Genomic DNA, 15876 nt, shown 5'->3' on the forward strand with positions numbered 1-15876 from the left:
CAAAGGAATAAAAGTCAGAACGTGACACAGGCGTACATTTGAATAGGCAGAAGTAACAACAGACGGACGCAACTGCAGCAAACAACCTCCAGCCAAATGGCAAATAGTGCAAAGCGACAGTCACAATAATGCAATAGTTAAAACAATCAACATGGAAGTCGGGGAAAACCAGCCTGGCGCTTAACATGAAACATGTAACAAAACAATTCCACACAAAGACATCGGGAAACAGAGGGAATATATATGTAGTGTGATTAGGGAATGTAAACCAGGTGTGCAGGGAAACAAGACAAAACAAATGTAAGAATGACAAGTGGAGCGGCGATGGCTAGAAGGCCGGTGACGTCGACCGCCAAATGTCGCCCGAACAAGGAGAGGAGCCGACTTCGGAAGAAGTCGTGACACCTGTACTTTTACAATATCTTTGCATTGTGCTTTTTTAATAAACTATATTTTATCCATCAGATGATATGAGTGCTTTGTTACAGTAAATGGATATTGTCATCTTCAACTTTTTCATAAAACATAATTTGGTCAAACCTCCTTTCAGCCTAGTATAGATCTCAGGCTCCACAATGTGTGAGTTAAAGGGCAATCTGCTATTTCTGCATCAATTTTTGGACTTAATTATATCTACCCATTGAATCTTGAAGAATATAACATAAATGCCCCAAGAGCAAAGTTCAAAAGCTGCACCCCATCAGCTGACACATTGAGATTTTTCAGAATTACTTTTGGGGAAGAGTGTGCCTGAAAATAACAGTTCTTCTCGGTTTTATTATGTCATATACTCTGCAGGAGTTCTGAGAATCTAGTAACCTACGTATAAATGACTACCTGTTCTCCCATATTGCCTCTTCATCCTACAGACTGGTCATGACGATTAATGACATTAGTGGTGTGTGACTCTTACTGCTATTTCCAGTGTCCCTGCATGGTCTGGAAGGTCACTGTTCCAGTTAGAGGGTTTCTCTGTCTATGTGTTTATGTCTATGTGTTGAGACAGACAGCCGGCAGCCAGGTCATTGTCACTGTTCTTCAGAAACAGTCACAGAAAGTGGCATCACCGCAAGATGTTACCTGAAACGTAGAACGGAGCCTTCTATCAGTAACCTGGGACCCACTACTTTCCGAAAAAGTTGGCAGGTGTTTCATGTTCCTCACTGACCTATGAGCATGCAGAAGAAGTCATGCAAACACTTCTGCAGGAATATCTTTATTTTATTTAACCTTTATTTAACCAGGAAGGGCTCATTGAGATTGAAAATCTCTTTTCAAGAGCGTCCTGGCCAAGATAGGCACCACCAAGTCATTACAAAAATTCCAGACAAACAACATGTAAAACTACAAGTAATATCCCCATAGTCTAGTAAAGGCATAAATGTAGCTGATACTAGCCTCCTTCTGACTTCAAAAGAAAAACAGACCTTATTCCTAAAATGAAATCCCAATTTCAATGTGTAAATTGTTTTCTTATGCAATTTAAAAGAGAGGGCGTCATTAATTAAAATTCCAAGATGTTTATATGAGGTGAAAGACCTACTCTCGATAATCTCTGCCTTAGCATGACCCACTTCCGGCGCCGACAGAGATGGCCACCTCGCTTTGCGATCACCATCGTGCGAAATCATTGCGCTGTCTGACGTAAGACAATAAACACCCTCTTCGTTCAAGTTCCATAGTGGAATACTAATCTGGCTCCTATAACTACTGTAAAAATACAATTTTACAAAAACATAGAGACATAGAAGTGAAAATTATGGAAAATTTATATAAAAATAAGCCTTAATTTAATTAAAAACAAACAATAAATGTGCCAATTTAGCTGTTAAAGTGGTATTAGCAGGTCGGCCAACCAAGTATAAACCCAGTAAACCACACAGCAGCCTGGGCAGCACAGAGATGGAGACAATGGAACCTGGAGGGACTATTGTAACAAATGTTTTACCATCAAGACACACACACACACACACACACACACACACACACACACACACACACACACACACACACACACAGCTCTTCTCACCTCTCACTGTCACCCAGCTCTCTGGTGATTCTCCTTCACTATATTTACACTTGTAGGAGCCTTCATCTGACTTGGATACTACAGGGATGGTCATCTCTCCATTGGTCTCATTCCCGATGAGTACTCGCATCTTTGTAGAAATCAGCCGTGCGGTTCGGGTTTGTTTCCTGATATCTATTTGTACAGCGCAGAGTCACAGAGTCTCCCTTAGTCATGGGATAGGCAGGGCTCTCCAGGATCACAACACCAGCTGTGTAACATAATACATCATTCTGTAAATCTGAAGTAATCCTTCACAATATATGAACATTTTATTAGCTTGTATTTTCTGAGATGCAAATATTCAGTTACAGAATTTAAACATCATTATCATACATTGAAATATAAAAATGTTAGTGAGTGTTCTAAAATAGACTTATACCCTGACTACACCACTCTCGTGTGCGCGAGCGTTGCAAAAGAAATTTAGAAATCTATATTCTTCAATTAATTGCACCCACACTGCTCGCGCGCAATTAGCATCTTCGTTGCCAAGGGCTAAAATAGAAGTCAGTTTTATGTGTGACGCAGATCACGCTGCAAGTCCTGCCTCTCCCATCTCCTCATTGGTTTATAGAAGCAGATATCCACGTGCCATCTCCTCATTGGTTATACCCACGTGTGTGATTGAAAGATGAACTGTGTTGTCGGTCGTCGTGGTAATACTATGAAAGTGTAGATGCCAATCACCATATAAGTTTAAAGAAGAAAAAGCCTGGAAGGAGGAGAGATGACTCGAAATGATTCGGTTGACCATTTTGTGTGTGGATTCATTATTGGAGTAGAGCACCTTGTGCATTTCAGGTCAAATAATAACGCAATGTTTATATCCCAGGACAAGTTATCTAGCAACAGCAAGCTAGCTAAATAGGACAAATTAGCTAGCAAGTGCAAGCTATATAGCTAAATAGCCATAAATGTCTAATGCTTTTCAACCTGTCCCAAAATTCATGTAATTGCTTTGGTGTGGGGGACAAAATAAATGTATGCACGATGGGGCACGTGCGCACGTTCTGGTGTGAACAGCCGGTGTCTTCCACCATGGCCTGGTCATCGCTCAGTTCTGCAGAACATCCACAAATATGATATGATTGGTTACAGTAAGCTAAAATAATCTATTTTCTTTCCATATGAAATGACATTACTGTAACATTGACCAACAATCACTGAGTAACATAGGCCAACTGATGTCAGACTGCAGTATACTACAGTATACTTACATAAAGAGCATAGTGTAGATGGTATGTAATTTACCGGTTCTCATTGCTGAATGTAAGATGATAAAGTATTGATGAACTGTCTTTTCTCTTTGCTTATTTGAGTTGTTGTTCTTGCCATAATATGGACTTGGTCTTTTACCAAATAGGGCTATCTTCTGTATACCACCCCTACCTTGTCACAACACAACAGATTGGCTCAAACACATTAAGAAGGAAAGTAATTCTACAAGATAACTTTTAACAATGCTCGCCTGTTACTTGAAATGCATTCCAAGTGACTACTTAATGAAGCTGGTTGAGAGAATGCCAAGAGTGTGCAATGCTTTCATCTCAAATATAAAATATATTTAGATTTGTTTAACACATTTTGGGTTACTACATGATTCCATATGTGTTATTTCATAGATTTGAAGGCTTAACTGGTATTCTACATTGTAGAATATAGCAAAAGTAAAGAAAAACCCTTGAATGAGTAAGTGTGTCCTAACTTTTGACTGGTGCTGTGTATAAAACATAGCAAAATCAGGTTTTTACCGTACAAGAGTGGTTGGCCAATAGTTTGATGTCTGTCTGGATCGCTACCGTGGATTTAGGCTCTGACCAACCAGGGGAGAGATAGAGACTCATAATCAGTCTTCTAAATGAACCCTACCATAGCCATACCACCAGGAGATAGATGACTTGAAAATGGGATGGATATTTAACAACGCTTGGTGAGTAAGGTCAGTATGAAACCACAAAATCTGTGTTATAGTTTAACTTCTTGCGTCGAGCCATCCCGGATCCGGTATCGTGACTACAGCCTCAAGCTCATTACCATAACGCAACGTTAACTATTCATGAAAATCGCAAATGAAATGAAATTAATCTATTTGCTCTCAAGCTTAGCCTTTTGTTAACAACACTGTCATCTCAGATTTTCAAAATATGCTTCTCAACCATTGCAAAACAAGCATTTGTGTAACAGTATTGATAGCTAACGTAGCATTTAGCGTTAGCATTCAGCAGGCAACATTTTCACAGAAAACAGAAAAAGCATTCAAATAAAATCATTTACCTTTGAAGAACTTCGGATGTTTTCAATGAGGAGACTCTCAGATAGCAAATGTTCAGTTTTTCCTGAAAGATTATTTGTTTAGGACAAATCTCTCCGTTTTCTGCGTCAGGTTTAGCTACGAAAAAAAACCTGTATCCAAGATTGTATAAATCTATCCGCAAGCTCATTAGCATAACACAACGTTAACTATTCATGAAAATCGCAAATGAAATTAAATGAATCTATTTGCTCTCAAGCTTAGCCTTTTGTTAACAACACTGTCATCTCAGATTTTCAAAATATGCTTTAGAACCATAGCTAAACAAGCATTTGTGTAACAGTATTAGTATTAGCCTAGCATAGGGTTATGCCTCTATTTCAGCATGCAACATTTTCCACAAAAACAGAAAATAATTCAAATAAAATCATTTACCTTTGAAGAACTTCAGATGTTTTCAATGAGGAGACTGTTAGATCGCAAATGTTCCGTTTTTACAAAAAATATTATTTGTGTCGACTAATCGCTCTGTTTTGTTCATCACGTTTGGGTAAGAAAAAAAAAAGAAAAAGTCATTAAAACGCTAACTTTTTTCCAAATTAACTCCATAATATCGACAGAAACATGGCAAACCGATGTTTAGAATCAATCCTCAAGGTGTTTTTCACATATCTATCGACGATAAAATCCATCGTGGCAGTTTACTTTCTCTTCTGAAGAAATGGAACGCGCATGGACCTACAGATTACGCACACAGGACACCGGGCGCTACACTAGGTAAATGTAGTCTCTTATGGTCAATCTTCCAATGATATGCCTACAAACACGTCACAATGCTGCAGACACCTCGGGGAATAGACAGAAAGCGCAGGCTCATTCCTGGCGCATTCACAGCCATATAAGGAGACATTGGAACACAGCGCCTTCAGAATCTGGGGCATTTCCTGTATGAAACTTCATCTTGGTTTCGCCTGTTGCATTAGTTCTGGGGCACTCACAGATAATATCTTTGCAGTTTTGGAGACGTCAGAGTTTTGTCTTTCCAAGGCTGTCAATTCCATGCATAGTCGAGCATCTTTTCGTGACAAAATATTGCGCTTAAAACGGGCACGTCTTTTTTTCCAATAATGACACAGCGCCCCCATAGGTTGAAGAGGTTAAAGATCATCAGCCATGGTTATGGATATACATAACAATGACATGAAAATAGGATACAAAAATGGTGATAACAGCCTGCCGTGGACCTTCAGAGTGATGGTCTTACTGCCAATCTGACCGTTGTCCCCTTCACCTGGCATAGTTTAGATCCCCTGAATCTTGTCAGTTCTCTGACTGTTAAACTGAAGTTTTGGTGTTCATCTTTAGTCTCCCCTAAAACTGGGATCCAGGTGAATATACAACTTCTGTGTTGAATTCTGCAATATCATTTCACACATTATAAAGGGTAAATATACATATTTTAAATAATTCTGACATCAATCGATGGTTGCACACTATATTACAATGATCTTATTACTGTGTAATTATTCATGTAGTACAATGTAGCAAGTGTTGTAATTACTTATTGTTACACTCCAATAATTGTTACAGTGTGCCTGTAATACTTGTTACAGTGTGCCTGTAATACTTGTTACAGTGTGCCTGTAATACTTGTTACAGTGTGCCTGTAATACTAGTTACAGTGTGCCTGTAATACTTGTTACAGTGTGCCTGTAATACTTGTTACAGTGTGCCTGTAATACTTGTTACAGTGTGCCTGTAATACTTGTTACAGTGTGCCTGTAATACTTGTTACAGTGTGCCTGTAATACTTGTTACAGTGTGCCTGTAATACTTGTTACAGTGTGCCTACATGAAAAATTACACAATAATAAACTGTAATGCAAAGTCCTATCTATTCAATAATAGATTATAATAGATTGGATTTATATAGCGCATTTCCAGGTTTCATTTATGCTGTTCGTGGCACTTTGCATATTTTCACTTTATATCTTTACGTATCTGAGTGTGTGGGTCCTTTTTAAGTTCATTAAAGTCCACTCCTCCCCCACATTCAGTAGAACAGGATGAGATGACAGGAAAAGAGAAGTGGGGGTGGATCTGATAACCCCTCCTCAGCTCACAAGTACAAATACCAATGTGTTTATTGTGTAATTATTCACCAGAAATGCATCATATACTGCATGGGCAACATTATAATTGCATATCAGTCTGAAGTAATGTGTTATAAACCCTTACAACAAAAAATGTCAATGTATTAAGAAAGAAATACTGTTACAGTTCATCGAAGTATTAAAGACATAACTGCGGTTATCCTAGTCTGGCAATGTATCATATTATGTAATAGAAACAATAATTGTAATGAATGACAGCCATTAGGCACAGGGTTTTAAGATCTGTTGTGTTCTAGAAGCACTGCAACAGCTGCTGACACAACCACACCATTGGCACTCATTCATAACTGCAGAATAGATACATTTTGATATGTTCCTGAATATAGGTATTATGTAGTTGTTCAAACAGTAGTAAAGCAAATGTTTTGAGATATCCAACCAATCACTGATGACTAGGCATTCTACATTCAACACACACCATGCAAATACCAACAATGAAGTTAGAGAAAGTTGACGGTTTTCCTTACTTCATCATGCAAGCAAGCTCATGCAATAGATCCTGTTTGGGGATGATTCTAACCTCTTGGTTTCACATTAGAATAAAGAGACCGTTGAAAAGACCCTAAGCAGCCAACTGACTAAAGTCAGTAAGTGGTTATCCATTTAGGCAAGACAGAATGTATCCTGTTTGGTTCCAAACACTAAGTGAGAAACTCTTCCAACTTCTCGGTCAAGTTTAATGGTGTAGTGGTGAATTAAAAATGCTCTGTTACATATATTGGGGTGTGAACTGGACCAAGACATGACATGCAAACTTGAGGCTCTGAAGGCCATTGGGAATGTTCACTCCAGGACAAAGATCCTGGCAAGGGTAGCCAAGTTCCTGGATAGAGACTATGAGGACCCAGGCAACATCTCTGATACAGGTCCACCATGACTATGCTTGTATCTCATGGTTCAGTGGCATAACAACAAATCTGAAGGACAAACTTCAAACGGCCCGAAACAAACTAATGTGAATTATGCTAAAACTAAGCCATATTTTCAACTACCTGATGGTGATTTGTTGTTCTCTCTCCAGGCGTAAGTCCTGGACCCTCTACATCAGTCCTAGTAGGAGTGGTTGTGGGCCTGGTTGTTGCTGGTGTTCTACTGGCCATTCTCCTGGTACTGCTGTGTCCATATAAAAAAGCCAAAGGTGAGACTTTTATAAATACTCATTTCACTTTTTGGTTCATGTTTGGGAGAAAAATGTCTAATTACAAAAGTTTAAAACAGTAATGACTTGATACAGTATAATAGTATGCTATTCTCATTACAGATTCCTGTTGCAACATAATGTTCTCGTGAGTACACCTTTCAACTACGTTCCTTTTCATACAGTAAAATATAATCTGTGTGTTTCATGAGTATCTCTCTCCCTGTAGGCCCCCCAGCCCCAGAGCACCAACCTGGACCCCCAACAGGACCAAGGATCTACCCAGGGCCAGGCTCCTGATGCTGGGTATAATAATCTGCAGCATGGTCAGTCTCTCATCCCAGACCACTGTCACTCTCCTCTCTGTTACTTCACATACTGACTTTACACCATTCACTTTATATACATGTTACCGTAGTCTATGTCCCTAGGCAAGCTGATGGAAAACCAACCTATTAATCTCTCTCTATTCTTTGACCAACAGGTGGCGCTAACATCTATGATACAATCACACCCTCAGACAGTAATGACAATGGTACTGGGAAAGATAAAGGGGGATACCTAGTCAGTTGTACATAACTGAATGCCTTCAAATGAAATATGTCTTCCGCATTTAACTCTGAATCAGAGAGGTGCAGGGGAGAGGTGCAGGGGCTGCCTTAATCGACATCCACGTCTTCGGCGCCTGGTTAAGAGTGGGTTGTTCAGGGGCAGAACCTTGTCTACTCAGGGATTCGATCCAGCAACCTTTCGGTTATTAACCACTAGGCTACCTGTATGTTAAATTTAGCATGAATACAGTATAGAGTTGTTGTTGCTGTTCTTCATACGTTTAATATTTCTAGCATACTAACAGTAAGTAGAGATATTAGTGTATTACCTGTATATTTCAGATGCTGGTGCTGCTACTGCTGGACCAAGTGATGTGATGTACGCCCAGATTCAACTCAAAAAGTTGGACAAGAAAAAGAAAAGTAATTCTTAACTGTCACATAAATTCATACAAAATGAAGCAGTGTTTTTTACTCATCAAATTTGATAAAAACACACAAATTCTCACCTCCTTCTCCTCCTCAGAAATGCCAGCTGATCCAAAAGAAAATCCAGTCTATTCTGAGATCAAGGCATGGAAGACCACAGGTGAGACCCATTCTATAGGTTGGCAGTCAGTGAAATCTAAATGTGTGATTTTGGAGATTTGAAAAAGATGCAGAGTTTTCAATAAGTTAATTCCTTAATTTGTTGACTGGAAATGTCCATTTTCAGCAGCAACTGGACCTGTTGATGTGACCTATGCTGAGGTTGACCTTAAACAGAAGGCCAAAGCCAAGAAGAAGAAAGGTAAGACTGGACATCCCTCCTTCCATATTCCCTCTATTATAACCTCACACCTCTGACCCCATATTGACTAGCTGCATAATATTCTGTATATAACTGTTATGTTATTCTGATGTTTTATCCTCACTCCTTACAGAAACAGCAACCCCACCTGAGACAGATTCAGTCTATTATCAATTGAAGCCAGGTACAGCCCCAGGTAAGACTAATAGCCATAAGCTATTGATACTTTATATGATACTAATATGGAACTAATGCTCAGATATCAAAGTATAATGTAGCTATTTAAAGTATGTATTTTGTTTGATTCTTAAGATTTTGTGTGACTGCATGTCCTAAACAACTTTGTCCGGTGATATGCTGCAGGTACTTGAGGGGGTCAGGGATGGAGGGATGGAGAGATGAAAGGATGGCGGGTTGGAGGGATGGATGGATGGATGGAAGGACACACCATCAGAGGAGGAGCAGAAGCAGAAGGAAACCGAACATGGATTTTGTGCTCTCAATGCACACAATCAAACAAACACATGCACAAACACAATAACACCTTGTACATTAAGGAGTTCTTACTTATTTCATTTACCAACAGATATATTATTTAACTTTGGGATATGTGGGGCGGTAGCGTCCCACTTGGCCAAAAGCCAGAGAAAATGCAGAGCACCAAATTCAGATCAATTCCTATAAAAATCAAGCTTTCATGACATCACACCTGTAAGATACCAAATTAAAGCTACACGTGTTGTGAATCCAGCCAACATGTCAGATTTCAAAAAGGCTTTTCAGCAAAAGCAAACGATGCTATTATCTGTGCACTGATAGTAAACAAAAGAGAGAGAACATTTCAACCCTGCAGGCGCGACACAAAACGCAGAAATAAAAATATAAATCATGCCTTACCTTTGACGAGCTTCTTCTGTTGGCACTCCAATATGTCCCATAAACCTCAAAAAATGATTCGTATTTGGTTTGTCCTCGGGTTTCGCCTGCTACATAAGTTCTATTATACTCACAGACATGATTCAAACCGTTTTAGAAACGTCAGAGTGTTTTCTATCGAAATCTACTAATACTTTGCATATCTTATCTTCTGGGGATGAGTAACAGGCAGTTGAAATTGGGCATGCTTTTCATCCAAAATTCCAAATCCTAGAGAAGTTTAAGCATGGTTTAATTGTGTTTCACTGTAACAGCTTCTTTTTTTCTTTTTTATATATGGAGTAATGATGATGGATCTTATCTGCAGCTACAGCAATTGAATCTGCTTTTTATTGTGTATTGAATTGTATTGTTTTGTTGTAAATGTATTACAATTTATTATCTTGGATTTGTTACGTCTGTCATTCAGATGATAGAATAACATATTTGTATATGAATTTCTAAAAAGTGTTATTCACGTTTTCTTCCAATTTGCCTGTTGTCAGGTTTTGCGCTACTGGTAAGAAGTCAGGTGCAGGAGAGCAGAGAGTTGTGATCAGGCTGTAATGGCTGTCTTGGGTGGAAGAAGGAGAGGACCAAAGCGCAGCGTGGTTAGTGTTCATCTTTTTAATAAACAACTGAACACTTCAAAAATACAAAACAACAAAGTGACAACCGAAACAGTTCTATCTGGTGCAGACACACAAAGAATGAAAATAACCACCCACAAAACACAAAGGAAAACAGGCTACCTAAATATGGTTCTCAATCAGGGACAACGATAGACAGCTGCCTCTGATTGAGAACCATATCAGGCCAAACACAGGAATAGAAAATATAGAAAAACTAACAGACTGCCCACCCCAACAAGACAAAACAAAGGAATAAAAGTCAGAACGTGACACAGGCGTACATTTGAATAGGCAGAAGTAACAACAGACGGACGCAACTGCAGCAAACAACCTCCAGCCAAATGGCAAATAGTGCAAAGCGACAGTCACAATAATGCAATAGTTAAAACAATCAACATGGAAGTCGGGAAAAACCAGCCTGGCGCTTAACATGAAACATGTAACAAAACAATTCCACACAAAGACATCGGGAAACAGAGGGAATATATATGTAGTGTGATTAGGGAATGTAAACCAGGTGTGCAGGGAAACAAGACAAAACAAATGTAAGAATGACAAGTGGAGCGGCGATGGCTAGAAGGCCGGTGACGTCGACCGCCAAATGTCGCCCGAACAAGGAGAGGAGCCGACTTCGGAAGAAGTCGTGACACCTGTACTTTTACAATATCTTTGCATTGTGCTTTTTTAATAAACTATATTTTATCCATCAGATGATATGAGTGCTTTGTTACAGTAAATGGATATTGTCATCTTCAACTTTTTCATAAAACATAATTTGGTCAAACCTCCTTTCAGCCTAGTATAGATCTCAGGCTCCACAATGTGTGAGTTAAAGGGCAATCTGCTATTTCTGCATCAATTTTTGGACTTAATTATATCTACCCATTGAATCTTGAAGAATATAACATAAATGCCCCAAGAGCAAAGTTCAAAAGCTGCACCCCATCAGCTGACACATTGAGATTTTTCAGAATTACTTTTTGGGGAAGAGTGTGCCTGAAAATAACAGTTCTTCTCGGTTTTATTATGTCATATACTCTGCAGGAGTTCTGAGAATCTAGTAACCTACGTATAAATGACTACCTGTTCTCCCATATTGCCTCTTCATCCTACAGACTGGTCATGACGATTAATGACATTAGTGGTGTGTGACTCTTACTGCTATTTCCAGTGTCCCTGCATGGTCTGGAAGGTCACTGTTCCAGTTAGAGGGTTTCTCTGTCTATGTGTTTATGTCTATGTGTTGAGACAGACAGCCGGCAGCCAGGTCATTGTCACTGTTCTTCAGAAACAGTCACAGAAAGTGGCATCACCGCAAGATGTTACCTGAAACGTAGAACGGAGCCTTCTATCAGTAACCTGGGACCCACTACTTTCCGAAAAAGTTGGCAGGTGTTTCATGTTCCTCACTGACCTATGAGCATGCAGAAGAAGTCATGCAAACACTTCTGCAGGAATATCTTTATTTTATTTAACCTTTATTTAACCAGGAAGGGCTCATTGAGATTGAAAATCTCTTTTTCAAGAGCGTCCTGGCCAAGATAGGCACCACCAAGTCATTACAAAAATTCCAGACAAACAACATGTAAAACTACAAGTAATATCCCCATAGTCTAGTAAAGGCATAAATGTAGCTGATACTAGCCTCCTTCTGACTTCAAAAGAAAAACAGACCTTATTCCTAAAATGAAATCCCAATTTCAATGTGTAAATTGTTTTCTTATGCAATTTAAAAGAGAGGGCGTCATTAATTAAAATTCCAAGATGTTTATATGAGGTGAAAGACCTACTCTCGATAATCTCTGCCTTAGCATGACCCACTTCCGGCGCCGACAGAGATGGCCACCTCGCTTTGCGATCACCATCGTGCGAAATCATTGCGCTGTCTGACGTAAGACAATAAACACCCTCTTCGTTCAAGTTCCATAGTGGAATACTAATCTGGCTCCTATAACTACTGTAAAAATACAATTTTACAAAAAACATAGAGACATAGAAGTGAAAATTATGGAAAATTTATATAAAAATAAGCCTTAATTTAATTAAAAACAAACAATAAATGTGCCAATTTAGCTGTTAAAGTGGTATTAGCAGGTCGGCCAACCAAGTATAAACCCAGTAAACCACACAGCAGCCTGGGCAGCACAGAGATGGAGACAATGGAACCTGGAGGGACTATTGTAACAAATGTTTTACCATCAAGACACACACACACACACACACACACACACACACACACACACACACACACACACACACAACAGCTCTTCTCACCTCTCACTGTCACCCAGCTCTCTGGTGATTCTCCTTCACTATATTTACACTTGTAGGAGCCTTCATCTGACTTGGATACTACAGGGATGGTCATCTCTCCATTGGTCTCATTCCCGATGAGTACTCGCATCTTTGTAGAAATCAGCCGTGCGGTTCGGGTTTGTTTCCTGATATCTATTTGTACAGCGCAGAGTCACAGAGTCTCCCTTAGTCATGGGATAGGCAGGGCTCTCCAGGATCACAACACCAGCTGTGTAACATAATACATCATTCTGTAAATCTGAAGTAATCCTTCACAATATATGAACATTTTATTAGCTTGTATTTTCTGAGATGCAAACATTCAGTTACAGAATTTAAACATCATTATCATACATTGAAATATAAAAAATGTTAGTGAGTGTTCTAAAATAGACTTATACCCTGACTACACCACTCGTGTGCGCGAGCGTTGCAAAAGAAATTTAGAAATCTATATTCTTCAATTAATTGCACCCACACTGCTCGCGCGCGTCAATTAGCATCTTCGTTGCCAAGGGCTAAAATAGAAGTCAGTTTTATGTGTGACGCAGATCACGCTGCAAGTCCTGCCTCTCCCATCTCCTCATTGGTTTATAGAAGCAGATATCCACGTGCCATCTCCTCATTGGTTATACCCACGTGTGTGATTGAAAGATGAACTGTGTTGTCGGTCGTCGTGGTAATACTATGAAAGTGTAGATGCCAATCACCATATAAGTTTAAAGAAGAAAAAGCCTGGAAGGAGGAGAGATGACTCGAAATGATTCGGTTGACCATTTTGTGTGTGGATTCATTATTGGAGTAGAGCACCTTGTGCATTTCAGGTCAAATAATAACGCAATGTTTATATCCCAGGACAAGTTATCTAGCAACAGCAAGCTAGCTAAATAGGACAAATTAGCTAGCAAGTGCAAGCTATATAGCTAAATAGCCATAAATGTCTAATGCTTTTCAACCTGTCCCAAAATTCATGTAATTGCTTTGGTGTGGGGGACAAAATAAATGTATGCACGATGGGGCACGTGCGCACGTTCTGGTGTGAACAGCCGGTGTCTTCCACCATGGCCTGGTCATCGCTCAGTTCTGCAGAACATCCACAAATATGATATGATTGGTTACAGTAAGCTAAAATAATCTATTTTCTTTCCATATGAAATGACATTACTGTAACATTGACCAACAATCACTGAGTAACATAGGCCAACTGATGTCAGACTGCAGTATACTACAGTATACTTACATAAAGAGCATAGTGTAGATGGTATGTAATTTACCGGTTCTCATTGCTGAATGTAAGATGATAAAGTATTGATGAACTGTCTTTTCTCTTTGCTTATTTGAGTTGTTGTTCTTGCCATAATATGGACTTGGTCTTTTACCAAATAGGGCTATCTTCTGTATACCACCCCTACCTTGTCACAACACAACAGATTGGCTCAAACACATTAAGAAGGAAAGTAATTCACAAGATAACTTTTAACAATGCTCGCCTGTTACTTGAAATGCATTCCAAGTGACTACTTAATGAAGCTGGTTGAGAGAATGCCAAGAGTGTGCAATGCTTTCATCTCAAATATAAAATATATTTAGATTTGTTTAACACATTTTGGGTTACTACATGATTCCATATGTGTTATTTCATAGATTTGAAGGCTTAACTGGTATTCTACATTGTAGAATATAGCAAAAGTAAAGAAAAACCCTTGAATGAGTAAGTGTGTCCTAACTTTTGACTGGTGCTGTGTATAAAACATAGCAAAATCAGGTTTTTACCGTACAAGAGTGGTTGGCCAATAGTTTGATGTCTGTCTGGATCGCTACCGTGGATTTAGGCTCTGACCAACCAGGGAGAGATAGAGACTCATAATCAGTCTTCTAAATGAACCCTACCATAGCCATACCACCAGGAGATAGATGACTTGAAAATGGGATGGATATTTAACAACGCTTGGTGAGTAAGGTCAGTATGAAACCACAAAATCTGTGTTATAGTTTAACTTCTTGCGTCGAGCCATCCCGGATCCGGTATCGTGACTACAGCCTCAAGCTCATTACCATAACGCAACGTTAACTATTCATGAAAATCGCAAATGAAATGAAATTAATCTATTTGCTCTCAAGCTTAGCCTTTTGTTAACAACACTGTCATCTCAGATTTTCAAAATATGCTTCTCAACCATTGCAAAACAAGCATTTGTGTAACAGTATTGATAGCTAACGTAGCATTTAGCGTTAGCATTCAGCAGGCAACATTTTCACAGAAAACAGAAAAAGCATTCAAATAAAATCATTTACCTTTGAAGAACTTCGGATGTTTTCAATGAGGAGACTCTCAGATAGCAAATGTTCAGTTTTTCCTGAAAGATTATTTGTTTAGGACAAATCTCTCCGTTTTCTGCGTCAGGTTTAGCTACGAAAAAAAAAAACCTGTATCCAAGATTGTATAAATCTATCCGCAAGCTCATTAGCATAACACAACGTTAACTATTCATGAAAATCGCAAATGAAATTAAATGAATCTATTTGCTCTCAAGCTTAGCCTTTTGTTAACAACACTGTCATCTCAGATTTTCAAAATATGCTTTAGAACCATAGCTAAACAAGCATTTGTGTAACAGTATTAGTATTAGCCTAGCATAGGGTTATGCCTCTATTTCAGCATGCAACATTTTCCACAAAAACAGAAAATAATTCAAATAAAATCATTTACCTTTGAAGAACTTCAGATGTTTTCAATGAGGAGACTGTTAGATCGCAAATGTTCCGTTTTTACAAAAAATATTATTTGTGTCGACTAATCGCTCTGTTTTGTTCATCACGTTTGGGTAAGAAAAAAAAAAAAAAAGTCATTAAAACGCTAACTTTTTTCCAAATTAACTCCATAATATCGACAGAAACATGGCAAACCGATGTTTAGAATCAATCCTCAAGGTGTTTTTCACATATCTATCGACGATAAAATCCATCGTGGCAGTTTACTTTCTCTTCTGAAGAAATGGAACGCGCATGGACCTACAGATTACGCACACAGGACACCGGGCGCTACACTAGGTAAATGT

At 38.9% G+C, this 15876-nt stretch overlaps 1 protein-coding gene across 1 annotated transcript in view; it reads right to left on the reverse strand.

Moving 5' to 3' along the window:
- LOC135572704 (uncharacterized) overlaps nt 1–15876 on the reverse strand; it is a 221963-nt gene that overhangs the window by 174466 nt on the left and 31621 nt on the right. The window lies entirely within an intron of this gene.

Source organism: Oncorhynchus nerka, linkage group LG8 (genome assembly GCF_034236695.1).
Source record: "Oncorhynchus nerka isolate Pitt River linkage group LG8, Oner_Uvic_2.0, whole genome shotgun sequence".
Taxonomy (NCBI): Eukaryota; Metazoa; Chordata; class Actinopteri; order Salmoniformes; family Salmonidae; genus Oncorhynchus; species Oncorhynchus nerka.